The sequence below is a fragment of the Cebus imitator genome, unplaced genomic scaffold (assembly GCF_001604975.1).
Source record: "Cebus imitator isolate Cc_AM_T3 unplaced genomic scaffold, Cebus_imitator-1.0 Scaffold135, whole genome shotgun sequence".
NCBI lineage: Eukaryota > Metazoa > Chordata > Mammalia > Primates > Cebidae > Cebus > Cebus imitator.
The window spans coordinates 4492609-4519295 of NW_016107450.1; the positions used below are offsets into that span (position 1 = coordinate 4492609).

General features: G+C 40.0%; 1 protein-coding gene and 1 long non-coding RNA gene across 5 annotated transcripts in view; both read right to left on the minus strand.

Moving 5' to 3' along the window:
- The window catches only part of NFIA (nuclear factor I A), a 387507-nt gene that overhangs the window by 290251 nt on the left and 70569 nt on the right, over positions 1-26687 (minus strand). The gene's annotated exons all lie outside the window — the stretch shown is intronic.
- Positions 15719-23206, minus strand: LOC119473146. Of its 2 annotated transcripts, none has more exons than XR_005202342.1 (3): positions 22706-23206; positions 22386-22569; positions 15719-16035 (listed from the first exon to the last, which is right to left on the minus strand). It is a non-coding gene; the product is annotated as an uncharacterized LOC119473146 (long non-coding RNA). The 2 variants fall into 2 exon arrangements; XR_005202343.1 differs by lacking the exon at positions 15719-16035 and adding an exon at positions 19314-19389.

Below are 26687 nucleotides of genomic sequence, written 5' to 3' on the forward strand. Positions count from 1 at the left end.
TTTTTTTTTTTTTTTAAATCCTTTACACTGGCACTGGGGAGGAGGCCACACTTTCAAGAATACCAAAACTGAAGCATGTTCTAGCTACAGAGGGTGCTCTTCACTGCATGCCAGGATTCTTCCCAAATAAACAAATCATGTCTTGTTGGGTCCCATCAAAAGTACATCCCCAAATGTTAGCTTTTCAAATGCAAAGTCCAAATTCAGTCTCAGCAAATGTGACTCAAGCAAAACTTCTCAAAGACATGATCTGTGTCTTCTCATTCTTCTACCCTAGGCATGTGACAATATGCATCCGTTACAGTACCAGGCACACAGGAGGCACTCAAAGTTTATCACATAGAACCAAAACAATTTGCCCTTGTGGAATCAAAAACAAAAAACACACTCCTCTCCTCTTTCTCAGTTTTCAAGGCAAATGGCAAATGTCAGCTACTCACTGGTTTTGGAGCATAGAGTAGCAGCTTCATTTACTTACTTCCACCTTCTCACCTCCCCGTTCCAATGCCAGATGAGACCAGGAGTAACAAATTTGTCTAAAAGCCGTGGTATACCATCTCTCTGCCCCTTACACTGGATTCACAATTGAGTGTGGAATTCCCCAACCTTTCCATTAAAAGTCCATTTCATTTTTAGACCACATGGAAAGCAAAAGAAACCATCTGGTTTGTGAAGTGTGTGTAGGCACGCTTGCAGCTTTCAGAGCAGGTAACACTGCCTGGGAAAAGCCTCCACAACAGCTTTGCAAACTACCCTGGCCTGCTGAGAGCGCATGTGTTTCAAAATCAAGGAAGGCTGGGAACAGACCCAAGGCAGGGCTTCAGTAACCACAGTTAGCTGCAGACCTCTCCATCTGCATAATGCCCTCACCTTTTAGATTGTCTCTTCCTTCAACACACCTCACATCTGAAGGGGGAAAAGATGAGAGACAAAAATGACAGCTGAAAGATAACGAACAGCGCTTCAAGTGGAGAAAACGGTCACATCCAAAAGCCTGCCTTGTCCCCATCCACTTCTCTCATCAGCTCTACCCTTAGCATTTATCTCTATTCACTTTTCCCTAACACAGAATACTATTTACTCAGAGTATACTGAGAACCAGTCACTATGCCAAGGACTCTACATCCATGACCTCACTTCATTCTCTTAGGTACCACCCTCACCCCAGCTGTACACAATAAACTGAGGCTGAGAAAAGCTACCACTTGTCCCTGTTACACAGCTGGAAATGGGCAGGGCTCTGCTGATTGTAAACCCCGGCCCCCTCCATGGCATGGACCCTCATTCTCCCAGGAACATCTTCAGAACCCTGGCCAGAGAGGCGAGAGAAAACATAAAGGGGAATTAGGGCCAGGTGCAGTGGCTCACGCCTATAATCCTAGCACTTTGGGAAGCCAAGGCAGGTGGATCACTTGAGGCCAGGAGTTCAAGACCAGCCTGGGCAACATGGTCAGACCCCCCGTCTCTATTAAAAATACAAAAATTAGTGAGGTGTGGTGATACATGTCTATAATTCCAGCTACTTGGGAGGCTGAGGCAGGGGAATCACTTGAACCAGGAGATGGAGGCTGCAGGGAGCCAAGAACACACCACTGCACTCCAGCCTGGGCAAAAGTGAGACTCTATCTCAAAAAAGGGGGGTGGGGTCAGCGGGCATGGTGGCTCAAGTCTGTAATCCCAGCACTTTGGGAGGCCAAGGCAGGTGGATCACCTGCAGTCAGGAGTTCAAGACCAGCCTGGCCAAACGGGAAAACTCCATCTCTGCTAAAAATACAAAAATCAGTCTGGCATGGTGGTGCTCGCCTGAAATTCCAGTTACTCAGGAGACTGGGGCAGGAGAATCACTTGAACCTGGGAAGCCAAGGTTGCAGTGAGCTGAGATCACGCCACTGCACTCCAGCACGGAGGACAGAACAAGACCCTGTCTCACAAAAAAAAAACAAAGATCGAATGAAAGAAATCTCAAGCAAGGAGAAGTCAGTGACTTGCCCATGATCACACAGTGAATGAACCAGGGCAGGAGGCCAGGTCCCTTGACCTGCTTGGCCTTGCCTGGTTTTACTTACTAGCCAATGCGGCTCTCTCGGCTCTGTCCCTCCCACCAGATCTCCACGTTCCTCAGCAAGAGCTACCAATTTTTCTTTCCTAGATAAGCAGTGAACTTTCCAAGGATGTCAAAACAGAACAGTGGAAAGAGGACTGGCTTTTGAGCTAGGATAAAATCTAGGGGGCTCAAGTCCCAGTCACTGAGTGGTTGTGAAACCCTGGGCAGGACTTACAAGCACTTAGGTTTCAGGTTCCTCATCTGTAATTTGAAGGTAACAATACCTGCTCTCTCTACCATCATGGAGTTGTCAGAAAAATCAAATGAGAAAATGAACGTGAAGAGTTCCTTATAAAACTGCAAATACTGTACAAATATAAAGGATTATTATTTTTGGATTCAATAGTCTTTCTCAAATGAATGAAGCCCTGTGTAGCTGGATGGTCAAGTTATGTTATAAATAACCAAGAAAAATGTTCTGATTCTCGAAACAATTTTACCAGCCTGCTCTCTCCCATGAAAGGACACTGGCTGTAAAATAAATTAAATCAGCACTCCTTGCTATCTTCAGGACATAAATTGTTACTAGCTGAGGACAGGTAGGGGAATGGATATTTTCAAAGGCATACAGAGCTCTGACTATAAAAAAAAAAAGCTGACCTTCTCTAGTCTAGAACACAGGGCTTGGGAAAAGATGAAAAAACAAAGCAATTGCCTTCTGTTTTACCACCAGAATGATCCAACACCGACTGCCTTATCTCCAACAATGGTTAGAAGAGCTCATATGCTAAAGTCAGCTTCTTGTTAAATATTTCAAGGATGCTAATGGAACCAAAAGATCAACTCTGTTATGCATCAACAGGCTGGCTTTATCCTCAAACCAATTATAAATAAACTTCTAAATACAGCCTGCTTTAAATTTGTATTTTGAAAAATACATCCAACCTTCATGCCATTCGTCACCAGCACATATCTGACTCATCTAAAACCCACTTGTCTCTGGGGATACCATCCTCTGCTTCTGTGACCATTTGCCTCCAGGATCATGGCTAATACAGCATTATTTCTAATAACTTTTAAAGGTTCCTTTCTCTTTAGGAAGCAGAAATTCACTGCCAAACACACTGCTTCCATTCACAAGATTATTTATGGCACTGATAATTAAATTCCAGTCACATGACTAAGGAAGACTGGGTTGAGAGGGGAAAGAACCCAACCATAATTTCTAGAGAGATCCATAAATTACTGCTTTTCTCCTCCGAGGTTGAAGTCCTTGGAGCTCTAAGGATTCTTCCCTAGCATTTATTCTAAGTTTGGAATCATCACAGAAATTCCTTTTTTTGCACTCAGTGACAAAGCTCTTAAGGTAAATTCTTTGAAATTACTCTTTGCATCAGCCCCTGAGAATTTCTAAGGGATGCACAGGAAATCCCTTCCTTTTTCAAGGACCAAATGTTGCTGTCTCTATGCAAGCACACAGTTCCCACAAGTACAGAAGATCAGAATTAAGGGTACAACCCTATGACAGTGCTCTCTTTCCCCCAACAAAGGCACACACCATCACATCCACTCCCACAGAGGCAGAGCACCACAGGCATGATAGCCACAGGGAGGAGGATTCTCTTACTCCTCCACAAATTAGATCAGCAGGGCATTTTCTCTATTTCTTCAAGAAAGACCTACCAAAAACCTTTCCTAAATAAGAAACTTTCTCCTCTTCTCAAATCCTATATTCGATATTTTAACAAAGATGGGGCTTTAATGAGTCAACGTGGCGTGCATTACAGATAGCAGTTACTGTTATTGTCCCTTGGCTCAAGAAAAAAATGTCACTACAGTTACTTGGTTACTTTCAAAATATTTCCTAATTATGCTTAAAATAAAAATACAATGAATAATGGCAGTCTAGAAGAAATATTAAACTTTTTTTCCTCTAAGAAATGCCTTCTAAAATATGTCACATTTTGATTTGCTTGGCTTTTTATTTTAAGTGGGTTAAACATTATCGTCCTATTGTCATACTTTTTTCGCCTGGAATAATTTTAGCATTTTAGAATTCTTCCACAGTCCCTTTTATTTAACAGTTTCAGAGAATATAATAAACACCATTTGATAAAAGATTGGGAATAAAAGAAACTGAGAGAGTAAATAAATTTTCCAAGGTTACATAGCCAATCTGGTATCCATTTTAAGGCCTTATATTAAGTATTAACACAAGCAGCCGTGCAGGCGTGCCTACATACACACACACACACACACACACACACGCCACAGAGCAAAAGCAAACACTGCATTAGCAACTTAGACATTACTCTCTCTAAACTTTCTGCCCTTTTTTATTTAGGAAAGAATGTCTCCATTTTTTTTTTTTTTTAATAAAACTGAAACAGTTTAATACTGTTTAGAACAACAACAAAGTCTTCTTTAGAAGCTTATCAAGTCCAAACACCTTTGTGGGTGCACCATCGCTGATGTTGGCACAGCTCTGTGATAAGTGTCCAGCCGTTAAAAAGGCAGGGACACTAATTTTTGCTCCGTTCAGACCCTCTTCTAAAGTTCCAAGGTAAAGAAATACTTCCTACTATACTCCACAAAGAATGCAATTTTGTAGGAAAGTTCAAAATGTTACTGACAGTTATCCTTGTCATTTAGATGGAAAAAAGGTCTCAAGGTGTGAGGGAGAGCATATTCCCAGGCAAGAATTCAAGTTTGGTTACAGTCCTAACCATCCAGAAATCCTCCCAGGCTAGAGAACAGGGAAATGCCAAATGCTATGACTAGACTGTTAGCACCTCCCAAGGCTATTTCTTAGCAAGCTGGGTTTCTGGGCCTATCCTAACAATGTAGGTCTTGTGCATACTTTGCCCAAGAGCCCTACAGCATCTCGAAGGTCAGCTCAAGTTCAAGTTCACAGACATTCCTCTTCCACCATCTAGGTAAAAGGAAGTTCTAGAAAATGCTATGGATCAGAGCAACTGTGAACCTGTCCAAATGCCACCTACATTTTAGAAATCTTTCCAGGAGACGGGTGTGAGATTTATTCACTTAACCTCTGGGGTCAAGGATGCCTTTGGGAACTTGATGAAAGCCACAGCTGATGGTGGCCAGAGGTTGTAGTCAGACAGTTGCCTATGCATGAGGATCTCCAGGGTAGCTCCATACAGCCAGATGAGGAGGCCAACACAGTGCCTACAGGTACTCAATACAACTGACTGCCTGACCTTTGCTAATTTACCATGCCTTCTAAACAAGTAACAAATGCCCAACGACTACATGGTAGGGGTAATTGGAAAAATCTTCCTTTATATACTACCAAAAAAATCACAGAACAAATAACATTACTTTTATTTAAACACCAAAGAGGCTGGGTGTGGTGGCTCACACCTGTAATCCTCGCACTTTGGGAGGCCAAGGTGGGTAGATCACGAGGTCAAGAGATCAAGATCATCCTGGACGACATGGTGAAATCCTGTCTCTACTAAAACTACAAAAATTAGCTGGGCATGGTGGTGTACACCTGTAGTCCCAGCTACTCAGGAGGCTGAGGCAGGAGAATTGCTCGAATCTGAGAGGTGGAGGTTGCAGTGAGCCCAGATCATGGCCACTGCACTCCAGCCTGGCAACAGAGTGAGACTTCATCTCAGAAAATAAATAAACACCAAAGAAGAGCGCCAAAGATCTTTGCTGTTCAAATTCAATCAGAAGAATATTGGTTTACTCAACTAATTTGGCTCAATGACCATTTCTTGAGCAGCTACTATGTGCAAGAAGCCAGGATTTGCAGAGGATACCAAAGAATTATAAGGCTGTTTCTATCAGTTGGGAATTCAGAACCAAGTTAGGGGGAAGAAAAACCAAGAAAGAGGTTACTGACATCATGGGCCATGTTTTAAACCCTTCATTTTTCCCAGTAAGTAACACAGTGTTTGACAATAAAGGGGATTTCGTAAATACCGGTTGATCACTGAACATTACTGAGTAAGCGAACACCTAAAACACACAGTAGAATAAGAATACTGAGCCCAGCCAAAAAGTAGGTAGGATAATTGCACTGGAAATTGTGGACCTCCTTCCACATTCAGTTGGGGGTGTTCATAAAGTCTTCAGGAAGAACTGACAGCATTTCAAATGCAGGTTGAAAGACAAATAGAATTCTATTGGGCAAAGATGTGAGGATAGAAAGAAAAGCATTCCTGGGGAGACAAACTAAGAGAATGTAGGGTGAGAAATATCCTGGAAACCGCAAGAAATCAAGTTTGGAACACAGAACAGTGGGGAGGAAAAAGGAGTAAATATTTAGAATCTTCTCTTCTGTGCTTGTTACACAGCTGGAAAAACCAGGCTTCAGACCTTCTATGTTGCCTTTTAAGCTTGCAGCAGCAGGGGAAAAAAAACGGAGTATTTATCTAAAAGCTTTCAAGATCCACTAAAATGACTTTTTTTCCTTTAGGGAGGAATTGACTAAATTTTGCAAATAAAAGATCCCCTTAAACAGAGTCAGGGCTAAGTTTAACAAGTTGCTATTTTATGCATGTAGGCTTTCCACAAACAGAGGTCTGATAGGAGGAGCAGACGTTTCACAGGTTTGTTGTTTTATATAGCTGCATCTTCTCAGCAACAAAATTATGATAAGACAGACTTTGTTTTCTAAACAAACTTAGGGCCTTCCATAAGCAAAGGAAGCAAGTCTTGCTGCAAAAAAGAAAATGCTGATAAGCTGGTAAATGAAAAATATTTAACAGCCATTCATAATTAAGTTTTCAAAAAAAACTGTGACCAAAGCTGTGGGTTTGTAGACAACACCAAGATTGCAACAGCAGGACTTAATTCTTCAACCCTTAGAAAAGAGTTACATAACCTCCATCCTAGAAGCATGAAATAGTCCTGGAGTATTCAAAATATATTTTGATTTTTAAGAAATATAATACAATAATTTTTCATTGAACACCTTCAAAAATGAAGGTCATAAGAATATGTTGGTGTTAACAAACTCCATGTATCTCTAGTTTAGGAAACTGAAGCTAATTCCTTTAAGAAATTCCAAACAGGGCTGGGCACAGTGGCTCACGCCTGTAATCCCAGCACTTTGGGAGGTCGAGGTGGGCAGATCACGAGGTCAGGAAATCGAGACCATGCTGGCTAACACAGTGAAATCCTGTCTCTACTAAAAATACAAACAATTAGCTGGGCAAGGTGGTGGACGCCTTTAGTCCCAGCTACTCAGGAGGCTGAGGCAGGAAAATCACCTGAACCCAGGAGGCGGAGGTTGCAGCGAGCTGAGATTGGGCCACTGCACTCCAGCCTGGGCAACGGAGTGAGACTTTGTCTCAAAAAGGAAAAAAAAAAAAAAAAAATTCCAAACAAAGTTTTACCCAGCTGTATATTTAATATAATTAATAATGTTATAAATAATGCTATTTTACTTTTATTTAATCATTCCCATCAAAAGGGCAATTTACTAAGGTATTTTTTATTTCAAAAACTATTACCTTTTCAACTATATCTCTGAACATATACCTTTAATATACATGCACACACAGAGATAGCCAATTTAGGCAGAAGTTGGTGTCACTGTAACCAGTTGCTTCAGAAAAATAATGTAAACATGAAATCAATTCTTTCACTTCCACAGGAGCAGTGGTTTTTAAAAATCACAACTGGTTTTTGCTCTATTGATTAGGGCTTTGCTTTCCTATATCTGTATGGGTTAATTCCACAAGCTTATATGATTATTAATGCCCCAATAGTTTACATAAATATACATACTAAACTTGGCTTAAAAATGTATACCTAAAGTAACACAAGAATTTGTTAGTAAAAAAGCTTTGACAATGTTCCCCACTACCTGCAATGAAAGCTCAGACCCACTAGCCCTCTGATGGTCCTTTATCTGATCCATCATGTACATGCAAGGTATCAATTGGCATAAAATCTTCATAATCTTATTAAGTGTACATCAAAATCTCTATATGTGGAGAGCATCCAACATTGGAATTTAAATAACCTTCAGGATTTGAGCTAGGGGTTTTGCCAGGCATATCCAGAAATCTACTAGAGATAAAAATAAGCTGTAATATGCCTCTGAAAGCTTGGTGGTAGAGGAAATGAAATGAAAACTAAAAGGACTGTAACACCTAAAACCTGCAAATGTTTTAATGAGAAATAACACCATATTTGGCTCAAATAAATAACAACAGGATTAATAGTTGTAGATTTGTCCCTTCTACTGAGATCCTTTCTCAAACTATTTCAAAAAAATGAGTATGTGAGAGATTTTTAAACCCATGTAAATTCTTAGAGACGATGCAGACTGACTTAATTATAATCAATAAAATCCACAGACATTGATGCAACCCAGCAGCAACACTGCTACCAAAAAGCACAGCATAAAAATCACCCTGTGGCTCCCTTTGTACACAACAGTGATATGACCTTAATAAATATTTCATTCCATTCGGTGAATACCAAGCATCAAGATAGCAAATTTTAATAGTTATGAAATAATATCATAATGACTCTACAAAGAAAATGCCTCCTTTAGAGAAAAGTAACCTTATTTCAAAGTAAAACTTTCAGACTTCATTTCCAAAATATACTTCAAATCAGCACATGATCATACGTGAGTACACTCATCTATCTTCCTTGCCAGCTACAGATAGATGTACTGTTTGAAGAGGTTTTACAGGGTATTTTTCTCACTATAGGAACATAAGAAAAGTCTTATGCAAAAAGATGTAAGTTCTTTAAGTATAAGAACGCTACTTTTTATCCTCACAAAGTAGGTCCTCAATAAACTCCCCTGAATTGACTGTAGGGAAGAGCCAACAGTCATGTTGAGGGACAGTCTATACTATGACTCCCAGGTTTCCTTCATGAGTTAAAATTAATGCCTAAGAGTCTATAAACTATGAGTAGTTTGGTAGATGTTTCTTCACTAAGTACATTATCATACTTTTACCCAGATTTAAGTCCATCTGCTATCTTTCTTCTCAGTTGGCCAGTGTGGGTGGATCTTCTGATATAGGGAAAAGAAATGAGTATGGAACACAGACGGAGCTGGGTTCAAAGATCAACTCCAAAATGTACTGGCTACGTATCTTAAGCAAGTCATCTGGTGCGGACTTGATGTCCTCATCAAGGAAACAGTGGTAACAAAAGCTAATTTATAAGATTGGTATGAAGAACAAAGACAGCAATTTCAATGCATCTGGCATAATATCTCTCACTTAGAGGTATATATTGAATGGAAATGTACTGTATTTTCCTATACAAATAGCTTTCCCTATTGTTTTCTTCCTTGTCTCTAAAAGAGTTCCCTATTAAAACAAAGCAACGATTATAATCCTACTATAGAGTAGATTTTGATACAGCATCTGGACAAAATTTTTATTTTTAATCCTAACTAGATTATTTGGAGTAGTGGACTGGTTCTCCTATCTGTATACCCCTTCAATCATTCTAAAAGACTGTCTAAGCATAGCAAGTCTTCCCTATAAAACAGTTTTGCCTTTTATCCTGTAGCTTAAATATTTAATTAATCCTAGTATTACTAGAGATTCCGCTAACTTGCTCAGCCTGACAAAGTGATTATGTACTGGAATTATATGTTGTAAAGGTTCCTATGCTTTTAGGTACTCAGTAGGCAGCCAACTCACAGACCCTAAACTCTACAACCATAATGTTGAGGAGTGACCCTTCGGATTACCTGGAGTTCTTGTTTTTATTAACATCTAGATCATGAAAACCCAAATTTATAACACCAAGAAGAAATGATCAGGATCAAATTGGCAGAAATATTTTTCTCAATTTATCTACACGTGGTGGCTTCCTGAATTTGTCAAGGACATTAAAGAAAAGCTAACTCAGCAGTTAAGCTGCAGAAAGGTGTAAGCAAAGATATCACACGAGTCAATTTGCTGGAGTCAAATACATACGCTTCTACTTTAGAGCATGTTTAGCTGTGATTTAGAGTTCTTCAAACTTCCATAATTCTTGAGTTTAATTAACTACATAACTGGTTTGGTAGCACTTCAACTACATACATGCATATAGAACATACTTTGTTTTCAATCCGCTTAAAATGGCTGCTTTTGTAAAGCATTTTGCTGGAATTTCCCAGTGTTTAAGTATACAGATATTAATAAAAAGAGAAGATTTCCTTCTAATAAAGATTACCAAAATCAGATAACAATAATTTACAAAACAGGCATTTATCTCAGAATAAAAACAATTAAAGGGAAGTATGGTTTGTTCATTTTAAAAAAAAGAGTAGTTGTATATAAAAATGTAATACAGCAGTAAGGAATTAACATTAAATGGCATTTTCTCCTCTAGCTTCTCTATGAAAACTCTAAATAAATTTTTCCAAGAAATAAACTTATACCACGTTCCCTCAACAGTTTGCACATTGTTAGCAATGACCTATTTTATATAATACAAAACCATTTAAATAAAATATAAAGCACTGACTGCCTGTCCGAACCCCCGCCCCCACGAAAATGATACTTTCACTTTATAATCCTCAATCTGAAGATTTTTGATAAATACTGCAGGTCACAAGGTCTTCAGTTCCCGCAGTTGGGTTTCATGTGGAGTCTGCTGCTACACCGGACAGTAATTGTTCACTGGTAAATGCAACAGCTATTTCCTGCTTCTTCACCATCTCCCCCTGTAGAGACTAGAAAGCCTGGGACATTTCCCCAAACTTCCTTGCAGCCAGAATGACCCAGTTTTGGCAAGTAAATTATAAGGGGATGTCTCCTGTGTAGTTTCTGGAAAAGTTTTCGCTTTCCCCATGAATGGAACAAGTAAGGCTAGTCTATATGCCCTCCGTTATCCTACCTTCAACACACATATGGCAACCATAAATGACAAACACTTTTTTTAAAGTCAACAAATGAAGCATGTCAGGACAGAAAAATGGAAAGTGTCTGAATTCTTGTTGGTATTAGTGAGCAAATAAAATTACACTACCTATTACTGCTGGACTCACTGCTTTGTAAGAAAAATAAATCTTTGTTTAAACCACTGTTAAACTAAGATTTCTGTTTCTTGCAGCCAACGGCATTCTCAAGATACAGCTGCAATTATTTAAAGCATCCTATGATTCATGTAAAAATATGCACTTCCAGATTCTTAGGAAAAGATTAAAAGAACTGACAACACTGGGCCCACATAGCACCAACTGGCTAGCGCCAAGAGACCTCACACTGGGACTCACGGCCTTTCAGTGCACCATGGGCTCTTGCTATGTCCCTGGCCTACTTTCTTCCTTTAGTTACCTCTCTAAATGGTCCAAGCATTTTAAGACTCCAGCATACAAAAATAGATACCATCCATTTAAAAAAAAAAAAAAAAAAAAAAATTAAAACCAACAGAATATTTTCTGTTTTGCTAGTTAGAATGCAGATGTCCAGCCTAATGGTCATAGTCTCACTTACAAAAGTATGTTTTTTTTCCTGACTACTAACTTTTTCAACAGGCGCACCAATTTTGCTTCCATAACATGCCACCAGGTCACCAAAGAACTATGCAATACTAGTTAGGTCTAAAAACAGTATGACGGTGACAATAATGAAAACAAATAGCTATTATTTATTGGGACCATAAAGTTCTAGGCAAAGTGCTACATGCTTTACAAATACTACGATGCTTAATCCTTTAGAAAAAAACAATTAGGTAGGTATATTACCTTTGCTTTAAAATAAAGTGAGTCTCAAAGAAAAGAACTGATTTAAAATGGCATAGCTAACAAGCAATGGACAGAGAATTCAAATCTAATTCTAAGACACATAACTCTTAACCATAGGTTATGGTGCTCCACAGAGAAAAGTCCAAAATTATTCGATTATTTTTAAGAAACATTCCATAAAGTATCTCAGGATCCTACATCTTATTCCTATGTAGCTACATTTAACATGAATATTATGTCAAATATTTGATTTTTAGTGCCCATTAGTGTAAGTCTTGATTCCGGTATAGGATTTTTCTTTTTTCAAAAGGCACTTCCTTCTTAAGTGTAACTGACCTGGTACAGTAAGTTCTCAAGATTCAAAAGTGACTCATTTCCAAAGCTCCACACATTAGCAGCTGGTATTATTCAATCTGAGATTTAAATTTATAATGTACTCTTGATAATGTGCTCCCAATACATTTTTCACTTCTCTATCTCTTGAATGACACAAGATAAAAGATCTTTAAGGTATAAATATTTTATATAAACTTTCACTCTGTTTTTCCTCAGCTATTTTCCATTTGCAAACACTAGACATCATGCAAAAAAAAAAAAAGGTTGAAAGAGTTTTATGGATTATGCTGGGGGGGTGGTGCTGAGAATTGCTTATCCATTCTGCTGTGGCAGCAGACACCACAGCTACCGGCCTAACCGCCCTTGCTGGCTAACCAGAATGTTCCATCCTCCATGGGGTCTGATTCAGAGTACTGTTTTCCATGGGGTGGACATTGGGATAAAAGGAATAAGTTCCCAACATAATCTATCATGATAGAAAGCGGCGACACGGACAGTGCCCGTGGAACTCTGGTACTGGGATGCCTCGTTCAGCCCAAAGGGTAAGGACCCAGCCATCCCACCCAGGCCTTGAGTAGAAGAAAGAGCCTTCCCAGGACTCAAGACCCCAGGTAGGCATGTGGCTTTTGGCAGATCATTTATAACTCTGTCTTTTCACATTTGAAAAATGAAGAAGTTAGCCGATCAAAGGTTTTGAACTATCTGCACAGATTCCCCCAGGGCCTTGCTTCTCAAAATGTGGCCAGTGCATGTTTAACAGGGCAGGAGTTTATTCAAAATGCAGAGTCTCAGGTGCCTCCACAGACACCCAGAATCAGGATCTGCATATAACAAGCTTCCCAGGTGACTCCTCACTCTAGGGGCTTGATTCCAACTGGGGCTTCTTCTGGGAGAAAGAATAGGAGAGTCAAAGTTATTAATAACATGGATCTAGTACCCCTATACTGTCCAACTTAAAAAAATACATACATGTACATATAGCTTCTCTACAGATTTGGTTCTGAAGAAAACATTCCTACTTAAATAATATTTGAAACTATTACAGAAAATTATGAGGTCCTTCGTAACTACAGATGTCTATGACTTTATGAATTTACAAAATTGCTTACATTCACCACTTTAATAACTACTTGTTTTCTACTCATTTTAGAGCAAAATCTTCCATAATTTGTTACTATTATTATATGCAGAAACATGATTTAATCTTTTTTAAAAGATATCATTAAGAACACAGTTACTTACTGTAAAGTGTTCCAATACAGTGAACACCCAAACAACTACTTAGAAATTTAAGTGTACAGGATATATAGGGGTGTGTGTCTGTGTGTGTGTGTCTGTGTGTGTGTGTGTGTGTGTGTATATAAATGTATACATATAGACATACACACATAGACAGGTGCTCCTCAACTTATGACAGGGTTACATCCTGATAAACTCATCATAAAGTCAAACCATTGAAAGTCAGAGACTACCTGCAATGCGTGTGTATGTGTGTGTGTGCGTACATGCACACACACTGCATATAGCACATGTCTAGCGAGAAAGAGAGGATCTCAAGCTACCATACATCTCAACCTCTTTGACAGTGTCTCCGTGTCTTTCTTCACTGCTCAGCTGCCAGCTAAAACCTCTTATTTGTTTCTAGTTTCCAGACTGAAGCAGCTGTCCACTACGACCTTATTGCTGCTCAGGAATGAAAAATCCGACTTGTGTCTAGAACAGAAGTTGTTAGACCTCATTGAGGAGGTCTTCTCTGCACATAAAGATAGTGCTCTCTAGCGCTTGAACTTGATAAGTTTTTAGATGTATTTCCAAATGTACAAACAAACAAACAAAAAACAAAACAAAACTGCACATACAGGAAATCTAACTGTAAATGACTTTAAGAAAAACAAGTACTTTTTCTACAGGTGGCGCACAACTATAATCTCAGCACTCTGGGAGGTGAAAGTGGGCAAATCACTTGAGGGCAGGAGTTCAAGATCAGCCTGGCCAATATGGTGAAACCCCATCTCTACTAAAAATACAAAAATTAGCTGGGCGTAGTCGCAGGCACTAGTAATCCCTGCTACTCAGGAGGCTGAGGCAGGAGAATCGCTTGAACCCGGGAGGCAGAGGTTGCAGTGAGCCAAGATTGCGCCATTGCACTCTAGCCTGGGCAACAGAGGGAGACTCTCTCAAAAACAAACAAACAACAACAAAAAAGAAAACCATGTATTTTACTTTCTCAGTTCCCCTCATCTCACAACAATGCAAATAATCTAGACTGTGACCAACTTTTGAAAGTTCTATATCACAATGACAACCCTTTGGGGAACAGGAAGACAGTAAGGAGGAGACTGAAATGGAAGAGAACTTTCTCAGTGTATACAGTCATCTGCAATAGTCAGCTTTTGTGGGCCACTGAGGCAGTCCCAAAACTGGGTAAGCTAGACCAGTGTAAGTCAATGCAATTATAATCTATTCCAAGTTCCAGAGAGGTGAGGTTTTAACTACAGAAGGTTCAGTTCCCCTATCTTCCTCTACCTGGGAGATGGAAGAGTGCCTACAGATCATCCAATAGGCATTCTGTTGGCTGAAGCTTTATAGAGAAGGCTTAAATATCTCATTTCAAAGTTGGATAACGCTTCAGAAAGTTTCTCAAAATTTAGCTGCATCAGAATCACCTGAAGGGCCTATTAGAAATCGGATTGCTGGACCCCACCCCCAGAATTTCTGATTCACCAGGTCTCGGACGGGACTGGGAATCTAATCTGCATTTCTAGCAAGTTTCCAAGTGATGCTGATACTGCTAGCTTTGCAACTACCCTTTAAGAAGCACTAACCTAGGTCAAGCTCTTATTTTAAAGATGACACAACAGAGGACCAGGGGAGATGATTTGGCTAAAGGCACAGAATGGGTACTAGGGAAGCAGGGATTCCTTTCTCCTGCCTCACAGTTCCAGGCCCCTCCTATCAAAAAACAGCCCACACTGATTTGATGAAAGGTATCCAAAGAATGTCTTTATCTATAAACAAAGATCCTTGCTGCCTTATGCTTATTTGACACTTAAAAATTACATCTACAGGCTGGGCGTGCAGTGGCTCATGCCTGTAATCCCAGCACTTTGGGAGGCCAAGGCGGGCGGATCATCTGAGGTCAGTAGTTCAAGACCAGTCTGGCCAACATGGTGAAACCCCGTCTGCACTAAAAATGTAAGTTAGCTAGCCATGGTGGCGGATACCTGTAATCCCAGTTACTCGGGAGGCTGAGACTGGAGAATTGCTTGAGCCTGGGAAGTGGAGGTTCCACTGGGCTGAGATCGAGCCACTGCACTCCAGCCTGGGCAATAGAGCAAGACTCCACCTCAAAAAAAAAAAAAAAGAAAAAAGAAAAAAATTACACCTACATTATCTAATTTTATTCTCATAACAACCCGATAAGGTAGGCAGGACAAAGATTAATATCCCAATTTTAGAGATTAGAAAACTGAGATGCAGAGTCATCAAAGCCACAAAGTTAGCTAAGTGGTAGAGCAGACCCTTGCTATTCAGGGTGTGGTCTGAGGTTATACAGCATGGATGTCTAGCGAGCTTGTCGGAAATGCAGCATCTCAGGCCCACGGCAATCATACTGATTCAGACTCTGCAGTTTAACAAGATCCCCAGTTGATTCGTTATGCACATTAAAGTTTGAAAAGCATTGGGGTAGATAGGCCTAGAAACCAGGTCATCTAATTCCAAGATCAATGCTTTCTCTTCCCTCTTTTTTCTCTCACTCTCTGAAAACTACTGCTAAGTGTCTTTTTGATTTGTTTTCCAACATGGACTAATTAAGAAGGTAACTCTCACCAGGTAAAAAACGCTTATTGTGTTTTGCTTTTAAAAAAATATTAAACTAGGTTAAATTACCTTTATTACCAGTCTTGGTAATTCCTCTGTAGCTATTTTCTTGACTGATGCATAGAACCCTATGAAATGAATCCTCGGAGAAGAAGATGGAAAAAAACAAGACAGTGATCAATGTATTCAATTAGTTACAGTATAATTCTACCAAGATGAAAAAAGATCAAGATGCAATGCAACTACTCCAGGGTGGCTAAAATAATTTGCCCAGAAAGTACACCATTTCTTTCCCACATTCTTCAACTATTAAGTTCAGGAAAGCACAAAACAGCTGCTCCTAAGACACCTGGGAAAATAACCAAAGTAAATGCATGGCTACTCACAACTGGAAGTATTTAAATACTGCTTTAATGGTCTAGGCAAGATGACAACTGCATTTCTTCACATACAGGAAGTGTTACAGAGACCAATTTCTCTAATGACAGCAAATAAACCCCTCTCGCGACATAGAGTCAACCAAGAATTAACTCTGTGGTTACTGTAAGACCACAGTTTTGAAACATGTATGCGCAATTTTTCCTTCAACTTTTCAAATCAATCTCTTCCACTGAGATTTTCTGTTAAATAGAAACCAGAATGCTGAGATAGTGCACTTATGAAAAGCTGATTAATTCAACATGGTAAGATGTAAATTCAAATGATTTCTTGTAAAACGTATTAATCCTAGGCATCTGAATGAGTAAATATAAATAAAAACACAAAAGGGGTTTTTGGTGGTTATGTTTGGTCATTTCAGAGTTGCTATGCACAAATGCACAATTGGCAAATCAGGGTGGCATGACTCCAGTTATTAAAATTAATGTGTATGACAGAGAAACAACCATTTATAATACCTGAATAGATCAGTATATTAAATAAAGCCTTCTGCAATGCAAAATTATTCTTTAAGAAAGATGTTCATCTAGTAAAAAAAGGGGGTTTCTTCCTAATTTAAAAATCATGTGATTGATTAATAAAGCTGATCAAGTGATTAACAGAATCCATACTCTTAATCTTATTATTTGCAAAGATAAAAGGCTTTTCTGCCAAGAGCCTATTGCCTCCATTTGCTTAAGAACAATAAAATCTGATTGACTACGATCTACCTACTCTCTCTAAGATAATTTATCATAGGCATACCTTTAATTCTCTTTGTATTTCTTTATAAGATACACAAAGCTGTTAGTGGCTTATCCCTCTGAAACCTGGGGATTCATGTAAATAACTTTTAACAGTGGGATCACACATAACAATTTACAGGGCGCTGTGGCATAATGCAATTCAAAGTTGTGCTTGATTTAAAATGTTTAAAGTCCAACCACAGTGTCAGTCTGCCCAGAGAAATCTCTTATGAAAGTTTTCACACTCTGTTGGGTTAAGAGACAGTGGGTATTAATCCTATGGCTTCTACGCCAAGCTTCCTTTTTGTGGTCAGCAGAGAAGCTATGTGGTTGGTCTGAAGGAGTCCAAAGTCTTTTTTCTGTGTTAAAACAAGGGAAAGTGGGCCGGTTACAGAGTAAAAGAAAAACCACAGCCAGCTCACTCTGCTGTAGCTTTTCCCTTAAATGTGGCCTACAGCTATTCTGCTTTCCAAAAAAAGGTTTAATTTAAACCATACACAGTGCTGCAGGCTGCCACGTTTCCAAACTCAGCATTCCTTTCTAATCTGTGCACTTCAGAACCAACATACTCTGTTTCCAGTGGTATTCAGACAAGCTTTAATAAATAAAATATCACTGCCCATCCATTACTTAATTTGATAATAATATGTCCTTTTTTTTCTTCCTCTATTGACATTATTCTAAGTGCTCGTTCGAGTGTGTTGAACTGTTGTAAACATCACCTCTAAAAAATCAGTTCTGTTCTCTTTTCGGGGGAGTGGAGGGAAGGAAAGAGGCAGCTACAAAGTGAAGGAACTTATGAATATTAGCAAGAAAACGATCACTTTGTGAAAAGGCTACATGTGTCAGAAATAGCTTATTATTTCTATGCCAAAAACAAAAAAACAAAAGCCAAAAAAAAAGCATGTGTTTATTCCTTGGATATGATACCAGAATCTATGCTGTCATTCAAAACTATCACCAGGAAAAATAATAGTCATCATAGCTCAGAGCTACAGAACAGCCACATGACCATTGCAGGTCTCTTCGGCCACTGGTGTGGCCGGCGCTGATCACCACACTGGCCAGAGTGAACAGCATGAATACCCCACAGTTGGAGAGCTTTAATTTTTTGCCTCAGCGTATTCACTTGTATGTTCATTAAGAACTCCAGCCCCAGCAGGCAGCCCAGCACAAGGTTTACTATGTGAGTTGCCATGCCCTATTATACATGACACTTGTCAATTAAAGAGGAAACCCTTTTAAAGCAAAGTGAAGTTAAGCTGGAACTTTCTTCAACATCTGATTTACCGCTGCTGTTATCTTCCAAAAGGAAGTTTGTTTTAGAACAATGATAGCAGTAGTAATCCTCCTATTTCAGTACTGAGGGATTTAAACACATTCAGGGCACTGGGGACCAGTCAAAAGGTCTCTTTCAACAGAACTATGTATTTTCAGTAGTAAAAGGAAGGTCTTACTTATGGGATAACTGCCAAGATTGTACAATTTTTCAGCCTAACAGTTTAGAGAATATCATTTTAAACTACCTGGTATAATAAAAATGTGGCACAATAGATCAATGCAATGAATTCTCTATAGTCAGTAAAATGCTCTCCCAAATAATGAAATCCATTAATAACGATTACTGCCCTGGTGCCTTTGCCACAAAAGTAATGCCCAATGCTATGTCTCAATGGCCTCTAATAAATACATGCAAGTCTCACAATAAGAACATAATCATAACATGGCAAATGAGGGCTGACTCCAGTGAGAGTACAAATTAAAAAGCCATTATGGAGGATACTGACTGTTCAAAACTTATTTTACTTTGGAAAATACACTTTCCTTATCTGTAAAATGGGGCTTAGAGGAGATAATCTCTTAAGTCCCTTCCAGCTATATAAGTCCAGGAGGGTTTAATGTTTTCTCAAGGGTTTTAATTCTTTTTCATTTTTTTTTTAGACAGAGTATTACTCTGTCACCCAGGCTGGAGTGCAGTGGTGTGATCTCGGCTCACTGCAACCTCTGCCTCCCAGGTTCAAGCAATTCTCCTGTCTCACCTCCCGAGTAGCTGGGACTACAAGTGCACACCATGACGCCCAGCTAATTTTTGTATTTTTAGTAGAGACAGGGTTTCATCATATTGGTCAGGCTGGTCTCGAACTCCTGACCTTAGGCGATCCACCCACCCCGGCCTCCCAAAGTGCTTGGATTACAGGAGTGAGCCACCGCACCCGGCCAAGGGTTTTAATTCATAATGAACTCACATTAGGACTTTCACCAGCACACCAATAATAATTAACGCCAATATGGGTCTGTGAAACTTTTGCAATGAAACTTTAATTGAGATTGATCTAGAGAGAAAAGAAAATGTAAAAGAAAAACTTAAACTCTAGATTCTTAAAGTCAGACATCATTTGTTTCCCCCAAAAACGCAAGCAGCACATTTGAAATATACAATTGCTAGAACATACAATTTTTTGGAAATGTATGTGGGTGGTCCAGCACGTATGGGCAGTCTTAAGAAAGTATACTCTTCTTTAAGAGAAAAATCTCAAAGCTTAGAAATATATTTCAATTATATCCTCGATAAAAATGATCATGAATATTCATGTTTCTTCTGTAACCAACATGATAAATCTTTTGTATGAATTACTCTAACTTACTCCACACAATAAGCTATTAGTATTCCCATTTTACAAATGAAGAAATCAAGGCTTAGGGAGATTTAAGTAACCACTCCAAGGTGACAGAATTAACCCCAAATTAGGAGCCCCAGAGCCTAAGCTTTTAGCAATAATGTAGACACTGTCTCTTCTTGTTAAATTATATCTAACCTGGTTAAACCCAGTTGCTCTCTTCCAGCCCCTGTATTTCTGTGAGATGGGGACTGCTTTAACAGTCATAGGTCAGGTCTCAACTTAAGACTGGTTTATATACAGATTACTTCTACAATATAGATCTTTCACCTGCTCTATTTAAAATTATGTTTGGCTGGATGTAGTGGTTCATGCCTGTAGTTCCAACACTTGGGGAGGGGGGTGAGTCGGGTGGATGGCTTGAGCCCAGGAGTCCAATACCAGACTGGGCAACACGATGAGACCCCATCTCTATTAGAAATACAAAAAAATTAGCCAGGCATGGTGACATGTGCCTGTAATCCCAGCTACTCAGGTGGCTGAGGTGAGAGAACCACTTGAGTCCAGAAGGCAAAGGCTTCAGTGAACTGAGATCGCGTCACTCTACTCCAGCCTGGGTGACAAAGTAAGATCCTGTCTTAAAAATAAAGTAAGGCTAGGCATGGTGCCTCATGACTGTAATCCCAGCACTTTTGGAGGGCAAGGTAGGAAGATGACCTGAAGTCAGGAGTTCGAGATCAGCCTGGCCAACATGATGAAACCCTGTCTCTACTAAAAATACAAAAAAAAGCTGGGCGTGGTGGTCCATGCCAGTAATCCCAGCTACTCAGGAGGTTGAGGTAGGAGAATCACTTGAACCTGGGATAGGGAGTTTGCAGTGAGCTGAGACTGCACCACTACACTCCAGCCTGGGAGACAGTGTGAGACTCTATCTAATATAATAATAATAATACATAAACAAATAAATATAATAAAATGTATGTTTTTAAATTGTCAATTTACAATTACAGCCTGAATTAAACTGTAAAAAATGATTGTTCTTAACTGGAGAGTCAAGTTTTCAAGCTGCCTCCCAATCCTTTTAACAAATTCCAAAATGCTCTTGACTAAAGGGAGAAAATGTAACAAAGCCTTTGGGTAAACTCATATAGGAAGCTCTCTTCAGCTCACTGAATGTAAAAGCCAGGTTCTGTAGAGACTTCTCTAAGCTGACCAATAAGGAGACAATTTAAAACACATGAACTGCATGTGGATAAACAATTGACTTGATGCTCTAAGGACAAGGGCAGTCCAGCAACTCATGAAAGAATCAACTAAGTCCTCACCTAGAATCTTTGGTCTATCACATGTCTAGTAAGGCAGGAAGACCTGGGAACTATTTTTCATAAATCAAAACCTAAAAAAAAAAGTGTTTCATGTTACACGTACCCATGAAACAACTGAATAAGCTAGCTGAAACACTGACCAACTCACTGCACAAAAACTTTTATACTGTTGACGAATCATTTGTGTGTTCGGTTACATGTGTCTGTTTTTAAAGTGGGAAAATTAGTTCTTAACCAATGCAGTGTGGGTCTGGAAGACAAAAGTTTTCAAATATGGAACAAAAAGTAATAGTTGAGGTTCTTGATGATAAAAGGATTGAAAGTCAGAGAATTAAAATTACAGTTAAAGGCATCAACAGCTAACCTGAATCTCAGATTTGGACCCTTACTATAACAACAAAAGATCACGTGATAAATAACTACAAGGAATCATAAATGCCTACAGACCCTGTGGGCAAATGATAGAAGCAGGCTGCTGATACAACATAATATAATAGGGAACAATAGGGATTATGGCAAACTAGAAGGCACTGATTTCATCTAAAGCCATTCCAATCCAAGTGTTTGAAAACACTGTGCCTGCAGCATTCAACCCACCAAAAACAGATTACTAGCCCTGAACTCAACACACTCGCTGCATTGATCAGAAAACTTGCTTTCATGAAAGTAAAGGGACTTGCCTAAATTCACTGCCTGAATTCACTCCCCACCTTTAATGACTGTGTGAAGACTAGGAAGAAAATTTCCTGACTCTCACCCTGGGGCTCATTTACTGAACAAACCCAGTGCTTACATTGCCAAGGCCCTCTGGTGAAAGCAGGACCAGAAAGACAAATGATTTAAGTCCCTGCCCTCTTTCTCCTTAGAGTAAAAGACACAGACCAGGAAACAAATATTATAATACAGTATTAGCCCTACAATGATTCTCTGTTCTCATAAACTGCAATGAGAACACAGGAGGCAAACAGAAGCCACTTTAGTGGACGAAGTGCCCCAGTTTTAAAGTGTCCAGTCTTTGCATGTGTGTACTCCTATGTGATAATGTTTCTGGACTTTATTTTTTATATCTTCAAAGCAACACATTACACAGAAAGAAAAAAAGACCTTAGATCATGGTTCTCTTGGAAAGTCTTAGAGAAAACTTTAATAGCCCAGTGATAAATCTTCTAAAATGAGAATTTATAATAGAAATACTGACAGACCTTTAATTACAGCAGCACTATGGGGCTTTGTATAATAAAGCCCACATATTTTCAGCTTAGATCATTATTTATAGGATGCCTTGGAAAGGATTTTATTTACAAATGCCTGCCTGAATCAATGAGGTAAAGTTTTACACAAGGAAAGGAAGTGCAAAGTACACTATTTGAAAAAGCAGGGATTTACCTCCTGGGGTCCAGGAGGCCCAGGGTGCAGGGGCTTCAGACAATGAATGATGATTTTGACTCCTCCAGTTTGTATAAAAGGTTGAAGTTCAGTCTGGTGCAGTGCAGCATTCCACAAGACCTGCTGCCTCTTTGGGCAGGCGATTAATCTCATGATCGATAGACCATATGATTAGGCACTAATGCTGATAGGAGGAGAGAATAAACAACCATAAATTTGCTTTGTACCGAGTAATCCAAGTGTAGGCAGGGTCATTTAATGGCCCCATTGGGTCATGTTACCTAAGGGGGCCTTATGGAATAAAAATGGAAGACACATACATTTTTAAAGATCTTCAGTTATTATCACAGTGTTCTGGAACCAGGACAGGACTCTCTGAGCAACACCCATGAGTTTAGTATTCTTTGGCGAGAGGTGCCAAGGTTTCCACATTCTCAGTGTAGAGGGTGATAGCAGAAAGAGTAATGGAAAAGTCCCATTGTTGAAATAATTCCTTTATAAGCACTATCATCATCCACCCTCAGTATAACATAAGTGGTCCTGGGTGGTCTAGCTCATCACTCTGTGAGCCACTGGAATCTGCGCCTAGGGGAGAAATGAAACGGAAGCAGCACTCAGGACCCAGAATAGTACTATGTGCGTCTCTCGGTCAAAGCAGTTGCTGGACTATTTAATTTTGCCTTTGCATGCAGATCACTGCTCTGAGTTCCAGGGCTGTTTCTCAGGGTGTCACGAACTTCCAGTATTGGGAATGGTTTTGTGACATAAAAGCTGGGATCCAGCGGGTCATAAATCTCATTCCTTCTTTTCTCCTTTTCCCTGGCTGCTTCTCCCTTTCTAAGACTCTAATCTTCATCAGCCCCTTGAAAGAAAGAAATCAATCACCCCCAGACTAATATGTAAATCTGAGCCTTCCTTGCACATTGGATCGTTCTTCTTTACCTATGACAAAATCCAAAAACATCTGCATCAGCTGGGCATGGTGGTGCAAGCCTGTAGTCCCAGCTACTTGGGAGGCTGAGGAACGAGAATTGCTTGAACCTGGGAGGTAGAAGTTGCAGTGAGCTGAGATCATGCCACTGCACTTCAGCCTGGGCAACAGAGTGAGGCTGCCTTAAATAAAAAAAAAATTTTTTTAATTGCAAAAGGTCAATTTCTTCTTAATGTGTGTCCTTCTTTCCAGCCTATCCTGATCCCAGGGAGGCAAGAATCCCTTAAGCGCTTGCTATCAATGACCATGATAAAGGCAAGAAGATGATGCTTCATTAGCCTAAAAGAAACATGACAGAAAAATTAGTTGGTCAATTAAAAAAAGAACATCAACTGGTCTTGCACTGCATCCTCAGTTCCACGGCATACTACACAAATCCGTTTTCTTTGAAAACTATCTGGGAAACAAACCCCTCCAATCGCCTTCTCCACTTCTGAAGTATTCCTGCCAGCCCTCAATCTCTTCACCCCCGCCTCCCTCACCATTCTTACTAATATGGCCTTTGCTAATTTCCAAGCCTTGAGGGAGCAACTGTTCACAACCCATCCTTCTAGTCTAACTGTTCAATACTGTTGATAGCTCTTGAGCCCACAGAAAAGTATTCGATCGGGCTCTCTGAGAAGAAAGCAGGCGCTTCAGACACCCTGGGGTTTGTTGGGGGAATTTTGTTGTTGTTCCCAGGAAGCTGAGAAATCCATTCCCCATTCAAAGACAACCATTATCAATACCGCTAAGAAATCTGGTGTTGCTATAGCCAAGCAGTTGCTATAGCCAAGTCAGATAAGAATTTTAAATTTCCCCCCAAAATCCCTTCTCAGTATACATTTATTCAAAGAATTTCTACCTACAGAATTTCTGAGCTGGAAGACTTTTGGCCAGGTATATTGTACCATGAAAGGATGCCCCAAAATGTCAAATCAAAGGGTCACTCCAATGCCCAGCCATTTTTCTGCTAACACTTCTTAGAACAGTAAAGCCAGCCCAGTCTTACTGAGGCCACCTGTATCATACTAACTCCCAGTTGGGAGGAAGCACTTGTCTGGGAAGAAAACAAACTATAATCCTTTGGTCCAATGTACTCAACTCACAATGGGGAGGCCATGGGTCACAGTGACCAAAAGGGACTTTGCAGAGAACACGGAGGTGAGTGGAGCAAAGCCTGGCCCCATGAGAATGACATCAACCCATCCTGCAAGTTAATATTGTCCCCTCACTCCATTTGACAAATGTAAAAACTCGAGATAGGGGAACTCAGAGAAGTTAAGCAATCCGCCCAAAGTCACACAGCCCATCAGCAGTACAGAGAAAATTTTAATCACACCCATCTGACACAAAGGCTAATTCATTTTCCATTAGATCACGCTGTTTTCCACATTCGCTTAGTAATTTAAGGGTAAAACTGCCCTATAGCTCTCAGGAATTAGTTGGTACTGGTACCAATAACTAGCTCTTCTGGTTTACATTTTTCCAAACATGAAAGCCATACACTCTCACACCATTCCCATGGATACAAGAATCTTGTATCACTAAAGCAATCAGAAACAAGATGAGTCAGTCTTAGCAAAAGCACTAAGTATAGTCTGGGCCTAGAGCTGTGAGGGCCAAAAGAAGTGTAGGAGAAAAGACTTGGAATTTTTAAAAATATATTATTGTAAAGCAAAAGAAAGAAGAAGCAAACAAAACTGGTTCATTTATCATTTTCATCCTCAGCAAATGTTAGCTGAGCTCCTACTATGCACCAAACTTTCCTAAGTTAAATTGGAAAGGAAATGGTTCAGGCTGGGTACGGTGGCTAAGGTCTGTAATCCCAGCCTTCTGGGGGCCTGGGGTAGGAAGACTTGCTTGAGGCCAGGAGTTTGAGACCAGCCTCGTCAACATAATGAGACCCATACTCACGGGGAAAAAAAAAAAAAAAAAGAAAGAAAGAAAGAAAAATTAGCCAGGCATGTGGCATGCACTTGTTACTCATGAGGCTGGGGCAGGAGGATCCCTTAATCCCAGAAATTTGAGGCTGCGGTGAGCGAGGATTATGCCATTGCACTCCAGCCTAAGTGACAGAGTGAGACCTTGTCTCTAATTTTGAAAAAAAAAAAGAAAGAAAAGAAAGGGAGTAGTTCAATTTCCCAACTTCTTTTTGCCTGTTTACCCACTTTAGTATCAGCTATACCAAAGGTACTTCATCAATAGTTTTCCTTCATCTTTCCATTTTACCCTGATACTGACGCTATAAATGGAAGAGAATCTGTTGTGAATTTTACTTCTGTTTCAGTACTGTAGCATCATGTTCTGCACATTTCTAAATGGAAAGTACCAATAGAGTTTGGAAGATGTACACGCAAATGACGCAGGCACCTGAAACGATTCACATTCTCCTGAAAAGAAGCTTTAGATATGCAGTTTTCAACAGTGCCACTAATCAGTAGCTTTCTGTTGTTACCCAAAGGTTCACAGAGGTCTGAAAAATAAACCAGGCCTTCAACCAAATACCCACGGGGATGTCTCCTGAAACATCTTCTAGAAGGTGCTAAGTCATAAAGAACAGGCAGGAATTAACCAGGCAAAGGGGATAGGGGATAGGGAAGGCGGTGTGAGAGTCAGAACGGATGAAATGTACAAAAGTCCAAAGACTGGAAAGAATGCGGAGTATTTAGCAAGCTACAAATAGCATATTATGTCTAGAAGGAGAAGCCTACAGAGGTAAGCAGGGACCAAGATTTTTTGTTTTTGAGACAGAGTCTCACTCTGTCACCAGGCTGGAGTGCAGTGGCGCCATCTCGGCTCACCGCAACCTCGGACCCCCTGGTTCAAGCAATACTCCTGCCTCAGCCTCCTGAGTCGCTAGGATTACAGGCACATGCCACCATGCCCAGCTAATTTTTGTATTTTTAGTAGAGACAGGGTTTCACCATGTTGGCCAGGGCAGTCTTGATCTCCTGACCTCGTGATCTGCCCACCGTGGCCTCCCAAAGTGCTGGGATTACAGGCATGAATCACCACACATGGCTGGGGACCAGGATTTTTAATAGACCTTGCCACAAAAACCATTCATTCATCCTTCTATTCATATTACAAATGCTACTGAGTACCTACTACATTAGATGCCAGGCTCTGGAGATACCAAGATGGGTTAGCAACATCTCGGGATACCTGTACCACAACTACTCAGCAACGAGCTGTACCTTAAACAGCTGGTTAATGTTGAGTGTGTAATGTAAACTGGAATACAAGAAAATACCCCCTTGCTTTTCCTAATCGACCTACTAAATTAAACTGTTCACACCTGGAGGGGAAGGACTTGCTTGTATTGGTGT